Source organism: Zingiber officinale, chromosome 4B (assembly GCF_018446385.1).
Source record: "Zingiber officinale cultivar Zhangliang chromosome 4B, Zo_v1.1, whole genome shotgun sequence".
NCBI classification, from domain to species: Eukaryota; Viridiplantae; Streptophyta; class Magnoliopsida; order Zingiberales; family Zingiberaceae; genus Zingiber; species Zingiber officinale.
In genome coordinates, this window is record NC_055993.1 from 104786713 (window position 1) to 104802786 (window position 16074).

A 16074-nucleotide genomic window follows, 5' to 3' on the forward strand; every position below is an offset into this window, starting at 1 on the left:
AGTTCACCTCGGTCCGGGTTTTCTACTCCGGATTCGCTTGCTTGGGTGATCTCTGCCATCTGGAAAAAGGCTCACCCGAACCCAACTTCCGATCTTCTCGAGCGGGCTTCCCTCCGGCTTCTCTTCCCTCGGAATCGCTGCGTGTTTCCTTCTCATCCGCCGGCGTACCCATCCGCAGTCTTCGTCCCTCGAACGCACCGCGTGTCGTCCTTCTCGCTAGCTGCGTCTCTTGCTCCTCGAGCAATCTTCCGCTCCGGCTTTCGTCCCTCGGAACCCCCGCACGCTTCCTTTTCATCCGCCGGTGTACTCTTTCGCAACGCCTCGTCCCTCGGACGCACCTCGTGCCGTCCTTCTCGCTAACTGCGTCTTCCACTCGACTACCTGTGCTCCTAAACTCCTGCACACTTAGACACAAGGTTAGAAACATACAGGACCTAACTTAACTTATTTGATCACACCAAAACAACCTTGGAGTTCCAACAATCTCCCCCTTTTTGGTGTGAGCAACTCAAGTTAAGGTAGGGTAAAAATAAACATGAAATAAACTTAACTAAATTTACAATTAAGTGCAAAAATAAAACAAGTTAAATTTTGGTCTACCTCCCCCTAGACTTATACTAATCCTTCTCCCCTTTGATCATAAAAAAATGGAGTTTTTTAAAAAAAATCTAAGGGTTAAAGACTTAGAAAATTTTGAGATCCTTAAAAATTTGTAAATTTTCACATAAACAGTCTCAAAAAAAATTTAAGTAAAATTTTAAGAAAATTTTCTAAGTGAAATTAAAAGAAAATTCTAAAAAACTTAAGAAAAAATTTTCAATTTTAGAACAGCTTTTAACTTAGGCAGAAAAATCTTCTGAAAATTTTCCTAAGTACAAATTTAAGTCTTTGCAAAAATTATTTTAAAAAAATCCTAACTTAAGATTTTTCTAAGTAGAAATTTCATGTAAAAATATTTTTCTAAGCTTAAAATATTTTGAAAAAAATGTTTGAAATTTTTTTAAAAAAAACATTAATTAATTCTAATTTTAATGCTTTGACCGAAAGTTAATTAAATATTTATTTCAATATTTTGGCTTCCAGGTCGTGGCGAGGCACTAGGCCTTCCTGGTTATTGGAGCAACAACCACTTCCTTAGACAAAGCCTCATAGAGAAATTCACTATTTAATTTTCTCACTGAAAGCATTAATTTTGTTTAAAATTTAGAGTAAGCAAGATTTAGGAACCCAATATAAGTTCCAGCCTACTGGATTAACTAAATATTTCTTAGGTACATATTTTCTTGAAATATTCCTAATTTGTCCCTGGTGATATCTATAATACCAATTTAAATTTTTAAATTTTCTAAAATTAGATGAGCATGCATGATTTTTCAAATTATCTACTTGAATTTTCAAATCTTTATTTTCTGATTCCAATTTCTCGTTTTCTAATTTTGATTTGTTTAATTCTTCTAAGGGACAAGATTTAGCCAAAATTATTTTTATGTTTTTAATCTCCTTTTCTAATTTGCAACAGTCTTTTGTTAATAGTTTAACAAACTTAAAGAGTTTATCGGGAGGAAGTGATCGTACCTCACTTACCTTGTCGATTTCGTTGTCCGTTTCTCTCCTTGAACTGTTGCTTTCTTCCGACGTGGCTCCCCCTTCGTCGATGCTCATTTCGGAAGAATTTGACTCGCAGTCGTTGTCTTGATGACTTGCCATTAGAGCAAGTCCGGAGAATGCCTCGACTTCCGACTTCGACGATGTATCGTCCCACGTCGCCTTTAGGGCCTTTCGCTTTTGGATAGGCTTCTTACCCTTCTCCTTGTCTTTGTTCTTCAGCTTGGGACAGTTGTCCTTGACGTGCCCTTCTTCGTCGCAGTGGTAGCAGCAGATCGTCCTTTTCCTCTTCCCCTGCGGATGGTTAGTAGATATGGATTTACAAAGTTTCTTGAATCTTCTTACCATCATTATCATTTCCTCATCGTCGAAAGAAGATTCCGACTTTAGTTTGTCTCTCGAAGCTTTGAGGGCGACGTTGTTCTTGGGCTCCTTCATTCCTACACATCTTGACTCATGCACTTCAAATGTTGAAAAGAATTCTTCTAATGAAATTTTTTCTAAATCTTTAGAAATGTAAAAGGCATCTACTAATGATGCCTATTTGGTATTTCTAGGAAAGGAATTCAAAGCGTACCTTAGCGAATCTCGGTTACTTACCTTTTCTCCGAGATTCGAGAGTCCGGTGATGATCTCCTTGATTCTCGAGTGCAGGTGTGCAACCGTCTCATCTTCCTCAAGTCGCAGGATTATGAGTTGATTGCGAAGTAGATCTCTTCGGGCGAGCATGGCTTCGGACGTCCCTTCGTGCAGCTCGAGGAACTTCTCCCAAAGTTTCTTTGCCGAGTCGTAGTTCCCGATCCTGTTGACTTCTTGAGGTGGAAGAACACTTAGCAGATGATATTCTGCTTTGCCGTTTGCTACGAAGTCGGCCTGCTCCTTTTTCGTCCAATTATTTTTCTCCTTACCTTCCGATGCTGTAAAACCAAATTCCATTGTAAGCATTAATTCAAAATCGGTGGTAAAGAATACCTGCATCAGCTTTTTCCAAGTGGCAAAATCCCCTTCGAATTTCGGTGGATGGATGCTTGGTCCGGCCATCTCGTTGCTTCGTTCGGCAGTTAGTCCTCCTGAAACGCCTCGGCTCTGATACCACTTGTAGGACCGTTGCGGCCGGCTAGAAGGGGGGTTGAATAGCCCTGTAAAAATAAAACACAACTCTTCTTGACTTTTCAAACTAACACTTGCATATAAAATAGAAAAGCAATATATCAAAACAGAAAAAGACGAGGCACCAGATGTTTACTTGGTTACAACCGGGGAGGTTGTTAATCCAAGGAAAATGATCGCACTACTATCTCCTTCAGGCGGAGAAACCTCTTTTACAGCAATGTAGGCACAGAAATAAAGAAGTTAATCTAAACAGTGGAAGCGCACAAGCGTTGTTACAATTTCTGAACTGATTGAAAAACTTCTGCACCAAGGCTATATTTATAGCCTTGGTCGGGGCGCCTGGAGGGTTCCGGGCGCCCTGGGGGAGATAAATTTTATCCCTCAGCGTTTAGATCGAGTCAAAGCTTGATCTGGTCAAACTTCACAGTCCGGGCACCCGGAAAGGTTCTAGGCACCCCGGGCGCCCCGGACCCTAAAGTCAACCATTGTTGACTTTTTCATCCGGGGACCACTGCTCCGGTTCAGTTCGCCTCGGTTCGGGTCTTCTACTCCGGATCCGCTCGCTTGGGTGATCTCTGCCATCCGGAAAAGGGCTCACCCAAACCCAACTTCCGGTCTTCTCGAGCGGGCTTCCCTCCGGCTTCTCGTCCCTCAGAATCGCCGCGTGTTTCCTTCTCGTTCGCCGACGTACCCATCCGCAGTCTTCGTCCCTCGAACGCATCTCGTGCCGTCCTTCTCGCTAGCTGCGTCTCTTGCTCCTCGAGCAGTCTTCCGCAGAGGCTTTCGCCCCTCGAAACCCCCGCACGCTTCCTTCTCGTCCACCGGTGTACTCTTCCGCAGCGCCTCGTCCCTCGGATGCACCTCGTGCCGTCATTTTCGCTAGCTGCGTCTTCCACTCGACTACCTGTGCTCCTAAGCTCCTGCACACTTAGACACAAGGTTAGAAACACACAGGACCTAACTTAACTTGTTTGATCACACCAAAACAACCTTGGGGTTCCAACACAGCGGTCATCTCTCTAGGGGAGCTCGCTAACCGTCACAACCAGATGTCTACTGGGATATGTCTGCTACCTCGCTACTTACTTCTCTTTATCCGCTCAGCCCGTACAATTTCCTTGTTGCTGCAGTTCTAGGTAGAGAGTCTGACCATGTGCTACAGACTCGCTTATTTGGAGCATGAAGTCTAGCAACTACGCACTTCGAGTGGCCAATCAGTAGCTTTAGAGGCACGCGTGGAATAGCTGACTGCCGAGGCCACTCAACTGAAGGCCGACCAATCTGTAAAAGAGCACCGAGTTGCTGGAGGCAGAGATGGGAAAAAACGTGGAGCAAGCTTCACAACCGACGCGACTCAATAAGCAAGCCAGCACCTTCGAAGCGAAGATCCATTCGGCCAACACCAGGAACCTCTGAGCCATCGAGGATTTAGAGCTCAAGAACAAAGAAGCTCAGAGTCTGAAGGAGGTGGAGGTGACACTGCAAGCTGAGTGAGAGAGCTGATTGGCTAAATAAGTAGCGGCGTAAGAAAAGCTGGACACTAAGATGTCGCGCTGGCTTCAATGAAAGCCAAACTGGAGGCCTCTCGCATGGCTTTGGAGGTTTATCAAGGTGTCGAGTCAAGCCGATTCGAGCTTATGAAGCGGGACTACCTTTGCTCGGAACCTTTCAATGACCGACTCACCGATCGGATGCTTTGCCTTTTCAACCTCGCCATAGATGGTGTTGGTGCAATATTCCCTAGGTCAAGGTTGACCTGGTTGACTGAGCTTGAATTGGTTCAAGCTCGAGTCTTGATGTTTGAGTTTCGATGGTTGACAATACATGGAGACAAGACATGGAAATTGCAGGTGCAATTGTTCATGTGGTGAGATTGTGAAGGAGAGTCAAGTAGGTCAAGGTTGACTGGATACTTGACTGGAAAATCCTGATGAGTGAAGCCAGGTGAAAGTCCTAACTGGGAGGTTAGGCAGACTGAAAAGTTTTGGTGAGTGAAGCCAGGCAAATGGATAGACTTGGTGAGTGAAGTCAGGCAGAAGGAAAATCCTAGTGAGTGAAGCTAGGTGAAAGTCCCAGTGAGTGAAGCCGAGCAGCTGAAAAAGTCCCGGTGAGTGAAGCCGGGCAGTTGGAAAATCTTGGTGAGTGAAGTCAGGTGAAAGACCTAGTGAGTGAAGCTAGGCAATATGGAAAGTCCTGGTGAGTGAAGCCAGGCAAATGGAAAGTCCTGCTGAGTGAAGTCAGACACAGGAAATCCAGATGGATCAAGTTTGATCAGACATCTGGTGTTGGGAAGCCCAAGTAGGTCAAAGGGATTGACCGGATACTTGGCACGGGAAAAGTCCAAGTGGGTTAACGGGATTGACCGGACACTTGGTGAGGGAGTTCTAGCAGGTCAAGGGTGACCAGATGCTAAGCATGATGTACCAACAGGTCATGATTGACCGAATGTTGGTTTAGGAGACTTTGGACTTGTTTTTGGGTAAAAACAAGGGCTGGATCGATCAGTCGATCGATTGGCTCATGCCAAATCGATCGGCCGATCGATTGGAAAAGTCCCCGCGACAAGCCTCCTCCCAATCGATCAGTGGATCGATTGGGAAGAAGTGTCGCGCGAACAGAAAGCCTCCCAATTGATCAGCCGATCGATTGGGAGCCTCCGATCGATCAGTCGATCGATTGGGAGGTGTGATTCACACGATAAGCCCTGGATCGATCAGCCGATCGATCCAAGCAATTCCCGAGAGCACAGAGGCGCTCTGGATCGATCGGGCGATCGATCCAAAGCCTCCCCGATCGATTGGGAGCAATCCGATCGATCGAGATTTGACCGTTTGCGCAGGATATAGCTGTTGGCGTGCGTTCGTCTTCGGCAGAACTTCCAGAGCTCACGATTTTCATCCCAGATCTTCACAGCAACTCCACAAAGCTCTCACGCCAGATCTTGAAGGTTCTTGGAGGCTTGTGCTGGTGCACGTCCAAGTCAAGAGGCGAGGAAGAAGCTAGGGTTAGGGTTTTTGTGCATCTCTTGTAAGCTTTTGCTTGTATTGTATTTCCCTTCCCCTTCTTCTTGTACTGTGAGCTTGTAGGGCTTCTCCGCCTTTGGTAGTTACCGAAAAGGAGTGTTTACATAGTGGAGGGTGCATGAGTGTGTGGATCCTTGGATTAGTCACCTCTTCTTGAGGTGGATACCAAGTAAATCCTAGAGTTAGCGTTGTGTGTATGTTTCTTTGTAATTTCCGTTGCACATCTTTGAAGAAACAAGTAAGGACGAGCACGAGATCGCGCCGAGCTATTCACCCCCCTCTAGCTACATAATTGGTCCCAACAGATGGGACGCTCGACTAGCTGATGGTTTGCGGCCATATTCCTGCCACTCTGACCAACAAGGTCATCAGCCGGGATTAGCTGACCATGCTTGACGATGTGTTGGCCTATCTCGAGTGAGCTCGCCTCTTAGGAAGTTTGCCTCTTTTTTGTACTGCCCCTTGATATTTTGTAAAAAATTTCTAAGTGTTAATGCAAGTTCACCTGTTCGGCATACCTTTGTTTTCCGAGTATGTTTATTCAAGCATCGCCATGAGTCATTCAGCATTTCCTTATTTTGTTGGTTGTCTCGCTTACTCATGCATGCTTTGCCGCTCAGTTCGAGTAGGACTACAAACCACTTACCGTTTTGCGAAAAATTTCTAAGTGTGGTGCTATGTCCTCCCAATCGTCAATGTAGTCGGGTGCTGGGGTGTCCAAGCGATCACTCCCAAGCTTCTGAACCGCTTTAATTTAGTGGAAATAGTTGCTTCGTTGAGCAGCACATTTCTTGGTCAGTCTTATTCTTGGCTCGTCGTTCCTCTTTGTTTGTCGTAGACTTAGTTTTAGAACGACCAAACAGCTAAACTCGAATTTATAGCCGCTACTCGACTGTTGAAGATACATACTTGGGTTTAACGTCGTCGCTCGACAGTTGACGTAGACTTGAGTTTAAGGTCACCACTCGACCGTTGGTGATGATAAGGGTTTAAGGTCGCCGCTCGACCGTTGATGACGATAAGAGTTTAAGTTCACCGCTCGACTTTTGACGACGACAAGAGTTTAAGGTTGTCGTCGGACCGCTAATGACGATAAGTGTTTAAGGTCGCTGCTTGACCATTAGTGAAGACTAGGGTTTAAGATCATCGCTCGACCATCGACGTAGAACAGGATTTAACGTCGCCGCTCGACAGTTGAAATGCGTAGACAAGTGTTTAACGTCGCCGCTCAACGGTTGAAGTGCGTAGATGAGGGTTTAACGTCACCGCTCGATGGTTGAAGTGTGTAGACGAGGGTTTAACATCGCCGCTCGACGGTTAAGGTAGACAAGAGTTTATAGTCGCCGCTCGACTTTTAACTTGACCGATCGACACAAGAGTCTGGAACACTTAGACTTTTTATTCATTTTCTTCCTGCATCCACAAGACATACACTTACACAAGTATATATGTATTTACACACACACCTCTCACCCGACCCTATAGGGTTGGAGATGGTTTACGCTTCAATGTTGTTCTAGCTTTCTTCCTTTCTCGTCCTGCTGGTAATAGACTTCCGAGTTGAGCTTCTGCATGACCTTGTAAGGTCCCACCCATGGGATTTCGAGCCGGGTGACATCACCGACCAACTTTATTCTTTTCCACACTAGATTGTCGACTTGGAAAGACCTTGGGATCACCTTCCAGTTGTAGTTTTACTTCACTCACTGCCTGTACACCGTGAGCTGACGCGGCCTTATCCCGAACTTCGTCCACCAAATCAAGCTGTATGAGTCTCCGCTCAGTGTTTCCCTCATTGTAGAGTTGCACCTGGTCGGATTCGACTACGACGTCGACGGGGACCACCGCTTTACCGTTGTAGACCAGTTGGAATGGTGTGACGTCGATCACCTCCTTTGGTGTCGTGCGAAAAGCCCACAGGACACTGGGGAGTTCATCGACCCAACTACCTCCTACGTAGTCGAGCCGAGCCCATAAGCCTCTGAGGATCTCCCGATTGGTGACTTCCGCTTGGTCATTGCTGGGGGTAGGCTACTTAGGTGAAAGCTTGTTGAATGTCATAGTCTTCGCACCACTCCTTGAGCCTCCGCCCGACGAATTACCTCCCGTTGTCTGAGACGAGTCGATGAGGGATGCTGAACCGGCACAAGATGTTCTGCCAAATAAACATGATGACCATTGTTCGGTTATCTTTGCTAGCGGCTCGACCTTCGCCCATTTTGAAAAATAATCCACCGCGATGAGCAGGAATCTTCGTTGAGCGATCGCCATTGGGAACGACCCAACGATATCCATACCCCATTGGTCGAACGGGTAAGACACCGTGGATGTCTTTATCTCCTTGGGCTGTCGGTGTGGGATGTTGTGATATCTTTGGCACGAGAGACAGGTGGCTACTATCCGAGCGACATCTTCTTGAAGCGTGGGCCAAACATATCCAGCCAGAAGGATCTTCCGGGCTAGTGATCGACCGATCGGATGACTTCCTCAGGAGCCTTGATGTACTTTTTGGAGGATATACTCTATGTCTTCTGATCCCACACACTTGAGCAGCGACCTCGAGAAAGCTCGCTTATAAAATTGGTCCCGATCAACGTAAATCGTCCGATCCTTTTTTTTCAATAGACGGGTTGCTTCCTGATCTGTCAGGGTGTCGCCTGATTGGGGGAATTCAATCATCGATGTCCTCAAGTCGCTTAGAAAGGAGAGTCTCTTCATCCGATCGACGTGCACCACCAGTGAGACCTGCTCGATCGGCTGACATATCACAACAGGGGATAATGAACTAGCTAATTTAGCCAGTTCATCTACTGCCTAGTTGTCTACTCGGGGGATCTTCTGTATAATGATCTCTTGGAAATTTGCCTTCAGCTTCTCGAAGGCTTCTGCATATAGCTTGAGTCGAGAGCTGCTTATTTCAAACGTCCCTGATAGCTGCTGAGCGGCTAACTGAGAGTTCAAGTGGATAAGGATTTTTGAAGCCCCAATGTGCCGAGTTGCATGTAAGCCAGCTATCAAGCCTTCATATTCAACTTCATTATTAGTGGCCCGATACTCCAGACGAATAGACAATTGCAACCTGTCCTCCCGTGGTGAAATCAACAGAATACTGATCTCACTGCCTTGTTGAGTGGATGAGCCATCGACGTATATTTTTCATGTTACATTTGGCTCGGTGTTTTGGACCTTTGTGACGAAATCAGCTAAGGCTTGAGCTTTAATCGTCATTCGGGGTTGATATTGAATGTCGAACTCACTGAGCTCGGTCGCCCACTTGATTAACCGTCCGGGCACCTCTGGATTTAGAAGGACCCTTCCCAGGGAGTCTCTGAGCGGCTAGCACCAATGCACATGCTAATTTTTCAAGACAAATGTAGTGTGATTCTGCATCTTTCAATATATAACTCAAAAATATACTGGTTGTTGTTCGTGGCCATTCTGCTTTACCAATGCCGAGCCAACTCCATACTTGGTGGACGACAGGTAGATCCAGAGTGGCTTGCCAATGTTCGGCTTGGCCAATACAGGCAAAGAGTTGAGATACTCCTTAAGCTCTTCCAGTGTCTTGTCGCACTCCGCATCCCATTGGAATTTTGTCATTTGGTGTAGTACCTTGAAGAGCGGATGACTTCAGTCGGATGACTTGAAAATGAACTTTGAGATCGAGGTGATTCGTCTGGTCAGCCGTTGGGCCTCCTTTAAGTTGTGGGATGGGGGCATGCCTTATAGCGTCTTCACCTTGTTTGGATTCACCTCGATGCCTCGTTCGGTGATGATGTATCCGAGGAAGTGGCTATTCTTTGCGCCGAAGAGTCATTTGCTCGGATTTAGCTTTATCTCATATGCCCTTAAGGTTCAGCATATTTCTTCGATATCTGTACAAAGATCAACAGCTCGGAGGGATTTTATTAATATGTCATCGACATCGGTCGATCTACCGACGGAACACTTTATTCATCAGCTTATGATAGGTGGTGCCAACGTTCTTCAATCCGAACGGCATGACATTGTAACAATACGTTCCATCGGCCATGATGAAGCTGGTCTTTTCTTGATCCTCCCGGGCGAGCGACACTTGGTGGTATCCTTGGTACACGACGAGCATGCAGATCAGCTCGTGACCCGCTGTTGAGTTCACCATTTGATCTATCTTGGGCAGCGAATAGAAATCATTTGGGCACGCCTTATTCAAATCGCGGAAGTTGATGCAGATCTACCACTTGTTGCTCGGCTTGAAGACTAATACGACATTAACGAGCCAACTCAAGAATTGGACTTCTTGGATATGACCGGCCTCCAGCAGCTTTTCTATCTCTGCACGGATGATCAGGTTTTGCTCTGCGCTAAATTCCCTCTTCTTCTATTTTACCGGCCAATCATCTGGTTAGACATGAAGCTCGTGCTGAGCCACGTTTGGTGAGATGCCCGAGAACTCGTGTGTTGACTAGACGAACACATCATGGTTTTATCTGAGGCAGACGACCAGTTTTGCCTTCTTCTCGGTCTCCAGGTCGGCGGCGACAAAGGTTGTTGCTTCCTACCGGCTTGGGTGAATTTGAACCTCCTCCTTGTCTTCATAGACCAGCGTAGGGGCCTTTTCCGTGATAGCGTTCACCTCCAAGCGCGGATTTTTTCGAGCAACCCTCGCTTCAAATTTGACCATCTCGACATAGCATCGTCGAGCGGTCAGCTGATCGCCTTTGACTTCACCCACCTTGTCGTCCATCGAAAATTTAATCTTCTGGCAGAACGTGGATACCACCGCTCGGAACTCATTGAGTGTCGGTCGGTCTAATATGACATTGTAGGCCGACAACGCATCCACCACAATGAAATATGTGGTCATTGTCCTCTTTAGCGGCTCCTCCCCGAGCGAGACGGCCAGGCGGACTTGGTCGATCGGCAAACTTCATTGTCTGTGAATTCATAGAGTGGAGTCATCATGGGCAGCAAATCGCTTCAGTCGATTTGCAGCTAATCGAACACCTTCTTGAATATGATATTCACCGAGCTCCCTGTATCACCAAAGGTTCGGTAGATAATATAGTTAGCGATTACCGCTCGGATGATCAGTGCGTAGTCATGATGGATCTCCACTCCTTCAAAGTCTTTTGGGTCAAAACTGATCTCGGGTCCTTCGACCTTCTCCTTACTGCAGCCAATGACATGGATCTTGAGTCACTGAACGTGTGACTTCCTTGCTCGGTTGGAATCACCACCGGTTGATCCACCAACGATCATTTCTATTTCTCCCCGAGTGGCGTTGCTCGTGTTCTCCCCTTCTCGAGCCGAAGGTCTGCTCTGCTCGGCAAATGCTTGGGCAGGACTCTGGTTGTTCCTCCTTTGAGCTTGATGAGGGCGTAGTTAGGTCCTCGTCCTTTCTTCGTCTCTTCTCCTGGTTGATCAACACCTGTGTCGCCGATCAGGAGATGGTGATAGACGACGATATCCCCGCGGAGCTGGCCTGCTAGCTATTGGCGTCAGGTTATATCAGTCCCGTGTGTTGTGCGTCGTCGACTAGTGGAAGAAGCAGAACATTGACATTTACACTTTGCTTTTTGCATCCTTTGGGTGATCGGTCGCCACATGTTGTACGACATGCGTTCTGGACTCGTTGTGTGACTACGCACCCCCCGATCGAGACCCCGTGGGAGGCTGATGGCTGCTCGACGGACATCGCTCAGGAGCTGCTGTGGGTTTGTTCGACACCTCTCTTCTTCTGACCGCATGAGATTCCTCCACGTTTATGTATTCTATTGTCTTCCTTTGCAAGTGGTCGAAGTCCCTCGGCGGCTTCTGAATGAGCGATTGGAAGAATTTTCCCTCGGTGAACCCCTGGGTAAAGGCGTTCACCAATACGTCTGGGGAGACTGTTGGGATGTTTATGACCACCTGGTTGAAGCACTATATGTAGGCCCTCAATGCTTCCCTGGGCCCTTGCTTCATTGAGAATAAATTTACGTTCGTCTTCTGGCAACGACAGCTACTGGCGAAGTGGTGTAGGAACACAACTTGAAAGATCTTGAAGCTGTGGATAGAGTCGATCGACAGTCTTTTGAACCAACGTTGTGCTGATCTAGAGAGGGTGGTGAGGAAGACCCGACACTTTATCCCATCGGTGTACAGATGAAGTATGGTTGTGTTATCAAATTTGGCGAGGTGGTCGTCCAAGTCAGTAGTTCCATTGTATTCTTCGATCACCAACGAGGTATAATGCCGGGGCAGAGGATCGTTCAGTATCACTTGTAAAAATTGCTGATTGATCCACTCGAGCGAATCATTGTCCCTTGGCGCCTTTCCTTTCCTTATGTCCCGCACGGGTGCATTATCTGAGGAAGACCCCCGATCCTTGTCCGCTCAGCCCCATTCCTCTAATGGGGTTCTGAATAGCGCCCGATGGAAGGGGATTAGTGCATTGGGCGGTTCCCCATATGTGCCAGTTGACTTCTTGTTCTTCCCTCGAGCGGATATTTGGTCCACTCGGTCTTTATGTTCAGCCGATTGGCCAACGACTGATGCTGCGAGTTCCTGCACTTGGCGCTTGGCTAGCGCCTGTTGCTATTGCTGCTACACTATTTTTGCCGCTTGGACTTGTATTAACATGTCGAGCTCCTCTTGCGCTAGCATCACCGTGGTGAATCGTCCAGCGTCCTCCATGTTCTCGTTCGGATGCATGCTACATTCCTACAGAGGGCGCCAAAATGATCCTGTCCGAAAGCGGGAAGGTGGAAGGTTGGGGATGTGACAGATTTGCTGACCGGCTGTAGACCTCGCTCCGCTATGCAAAACAAGTAACGTCAGTGCTGAACCCGCGAACCAGGGAAGGGGTTCCAGGCGTTGGTCCTCCGATGCTCAAGTCAATTACCGAAATAGTGGAAAAAAGCGGAGTAACAGTAACTCTAGCACAAACAATGAATAACGCATACCTTCTCTGGTAATGGACCCCCAATTATATAGTCCTGGTGGACGACGTGCACGCTCCTCGAGGCGTGGGTACATTCTCTAATATGTCCTATGAAGGGACCTGTCAAGAAAGTACCTCTAACACCATACCTTAACAGGACATGTATATCCCTGACAAAACAGTAGAAGCTTCTGCCATATGATCTGCCTGTTGTCTATGCCTGGTGTCAGCGGCATTATCTCCTAGAAGGATATCGAGGGATACAATAATGATCTCACTGCTTGGTCGAGTGGGGTAGCCGCTCCGTCGAGACACTTCCGTTCTGTTGACATTAACTACTCTTCCCTGTAGTGACTGTAGTAGTGTACCCCTCCCATTCGGACAAGCCCTCCGATCTCCTTGGCGTCCTGCTGCTCCACATTGCACGTCTGATTATCTTATCATATCATCCCAAGATGGACAGGTGGTCCGCTCGAACATGTCTATCGTTGGTTGGGCACTGACTGCCCCGACCGACCGTTGCAGTCGTCCTCCGTTTGGCTCTTTGACACCTTGATGTTGACCATTTTGACTTTGACCACCACCTTGGCAATTGATCCTGTGCCAGGTGGCCCTCCCTATATCGCCACATCAATGACTATTGTATGTCAATCGGAATTTCAATTGAGCATTTAGTTGCCTATGTGGTAAAAAAGGTGATTCACACGCCCCAGCGCCACAGCGCCCTAGCCAACCCGTCCCTATGTCAACACGGAGGAGGTAAATCATGAGTGACTACTAGCCATTAGTGCAAGTCGCCAAGACATGAGGGAGGGCATGCTCGGACGCGACGAGTTTTGACCCCAAGACCTCATGTGACAATACCCTATGCCCCAACCATCGCATCACCCCGAGGGGCAGCATTTAACTGCTTATGTCCACACACAAAATGGACTAGCAGAATCATTTACTAAACGATTGTAATTAATTGTTAAACCACTACTCATGAAAATAAAACTTTCATCTTCTGTTTGGGGTCATGTCATAATACATGCTACATCATTGATTCATGTAAGGCCAACAAATTATCACAAATACTCAGCGTTACAACTTGCCTATGGTTGAGAACTTGATATTTCTCACCTTCGAGTATTTAGTTTTGCAGTACAGATCCCTATCCTACCTACACAAAGAACCAAAATAGGTCTACAATACAGATTTGGGATTTACATAGGGATATGATTCACCATCCATTATTAGATATTATGAACTTTTGACACGAGACTTGTTTACTGTAAGATTTTCATATTGCCACTTTGATGAAACGAATTTTTCATCGCTGGGGGAGGAAAGTTGCATCTTGAAGAACAATGAAAAAATTTATTAAAATGAAAAAACATTATCTCATTTTGATCTCTGCAACAATTAATGTGAGCAAGAAGTGGAAAGAATCATTCACATGCAAATAATTGCAAATCAATTGCCTGATACTTTTGTTAATATAAAAAATATAACAAAGTCATACATACAAGTAGAGAATACTCTAGTAAAAATCGATGTCCATGTAGGATCATCAATTAATCTACCTATAAATGTATCTAGAATATGCCAAAAGTGTGGTTGACCAATTGACTCAAAAGACACTATACTTCAAAAAAGAAAGATACAAGAAAATGAAGAATCAAAAGCTCTAAAAGAAGCAATTATAGATGATAAAGTAAGAGAAATCAATGAACCAGATGTGGATAGTAATGAGATTTCAATAAATTATTTGATGTCTTATAAAATATGAGATCGAAATAATACAACCATTGATAATATTTTCGTTCTCAATGTGGCCCTTGACATCATGCAAGGTAATGAAGATCCCGAATCACAGTTTGTCAAAGATTATAAAAAAAGAAATAACTGGCCAAAATGGAAGACGGTTATACAGACTAAACTAGAATCTTTAGATAAATGTAAAGTCTATAGGGTCTATAGCTCGAATATCTAAAGATGTAATCCTAGTAGGATATAATGGGTGTTTGTACAAGAAAAAAGGGGGCGCGCGGGGGGGGGGGGGGGGGGAAAGTTATGAGATACAAAGACAAGACTTGTAGCTCGAGGTTTCTCACATAGATCTAGAATCGATTATGAGAAAACATTTTTACCTGTGATGGATGCCACTACTTTTCGATTTTTGATTAGTTTAGCTATATCAGAAAAATTGGACATGCGACTTATAAATGTGGTCACTACATATCTATATGTTTCACTCAATAATGATATATACATGAAAATCCCTGAATGATTTAAACCACCAGAAGCAAGTGATGTAACCCTCAAAATCATGTTCTCAATAAAGTTGTAAAAATTATTATATGTATTAAAACAATCAGGGTGCATGCGGTACAATTATCTAAGTGAATACTTATTACAAGAAGGTTATACAGATAATACTATTTGTTCATTCATTTTACAAAAAAAATAAGACGGAAGAAAGTTTTGCAATTGTGGCAATATATGTCAATGATCTAAATTTTATAGGGACTTTCGAAGAGCTTAATAAGACTACCAATTATTTCAAAAGTGAATTTGAGAGGAAAGATTTAGGAAAGACAAAATTTTATCTTGGATTACAAATTAAACATTTAACAAAAGTAATATTTGTTCATCAATTCTCATACACAAAAAAAAAAAAAAAAATTAAAGTGCTTTTATATGGATGATGCACATCTATTACCTTCACCAATAGTTATTCTATCGCTTGATATTAAAAAAGAGATATTTTTTATCCACTCAAAGACGGAGAAAATATTATTGGTCCAGAACTATCCCATCTTAGTATAATTGATGCATTATCATATTTTACCAATTACACTTGTCCAACTATTACATTTTCTGTTAACTTTCTACCAAGATGTAATTCTTCTCCAACAAGACATTGGAACGATGTTAAACACATATTTCATTATCTTCGTAGTATAATAGACATGAGATTATTTTAATCAATATGATTAAATTTATCTTTAATAAGATATATAGATATAAGTTATCTTTCAAATTCATAAATGCTAGATCTCAAATAAGTTGTGTTTACATAAAGAAGCATTGCTATATCATGAAAGTTACCAAAACAAGTTTTAAATCACTCCGAAGTCATTGCAATGTACAAAGTTGAAAATGTATATAGCTGAGATCTATAACTATAAATATTTAAGAATTATACGGACTAACAACAACTAAAAGAAGACTTCATTGAGGATAGAATAAAATATATTTTATTAAAATTCTTCTGGTGACAATTAGCTAATTTATTCATAAAAGTATTACTGATATAATATTCAAGAAATTAGTGCACAAGTAAAAATACATCAAATAAAGAATAAAATCAGGGGAATATTTACTGCGATAAGGGAGGATGTAAAGGGAGTGAAGGCGGCGGAATCCACCGAGAGCGAGTACCAC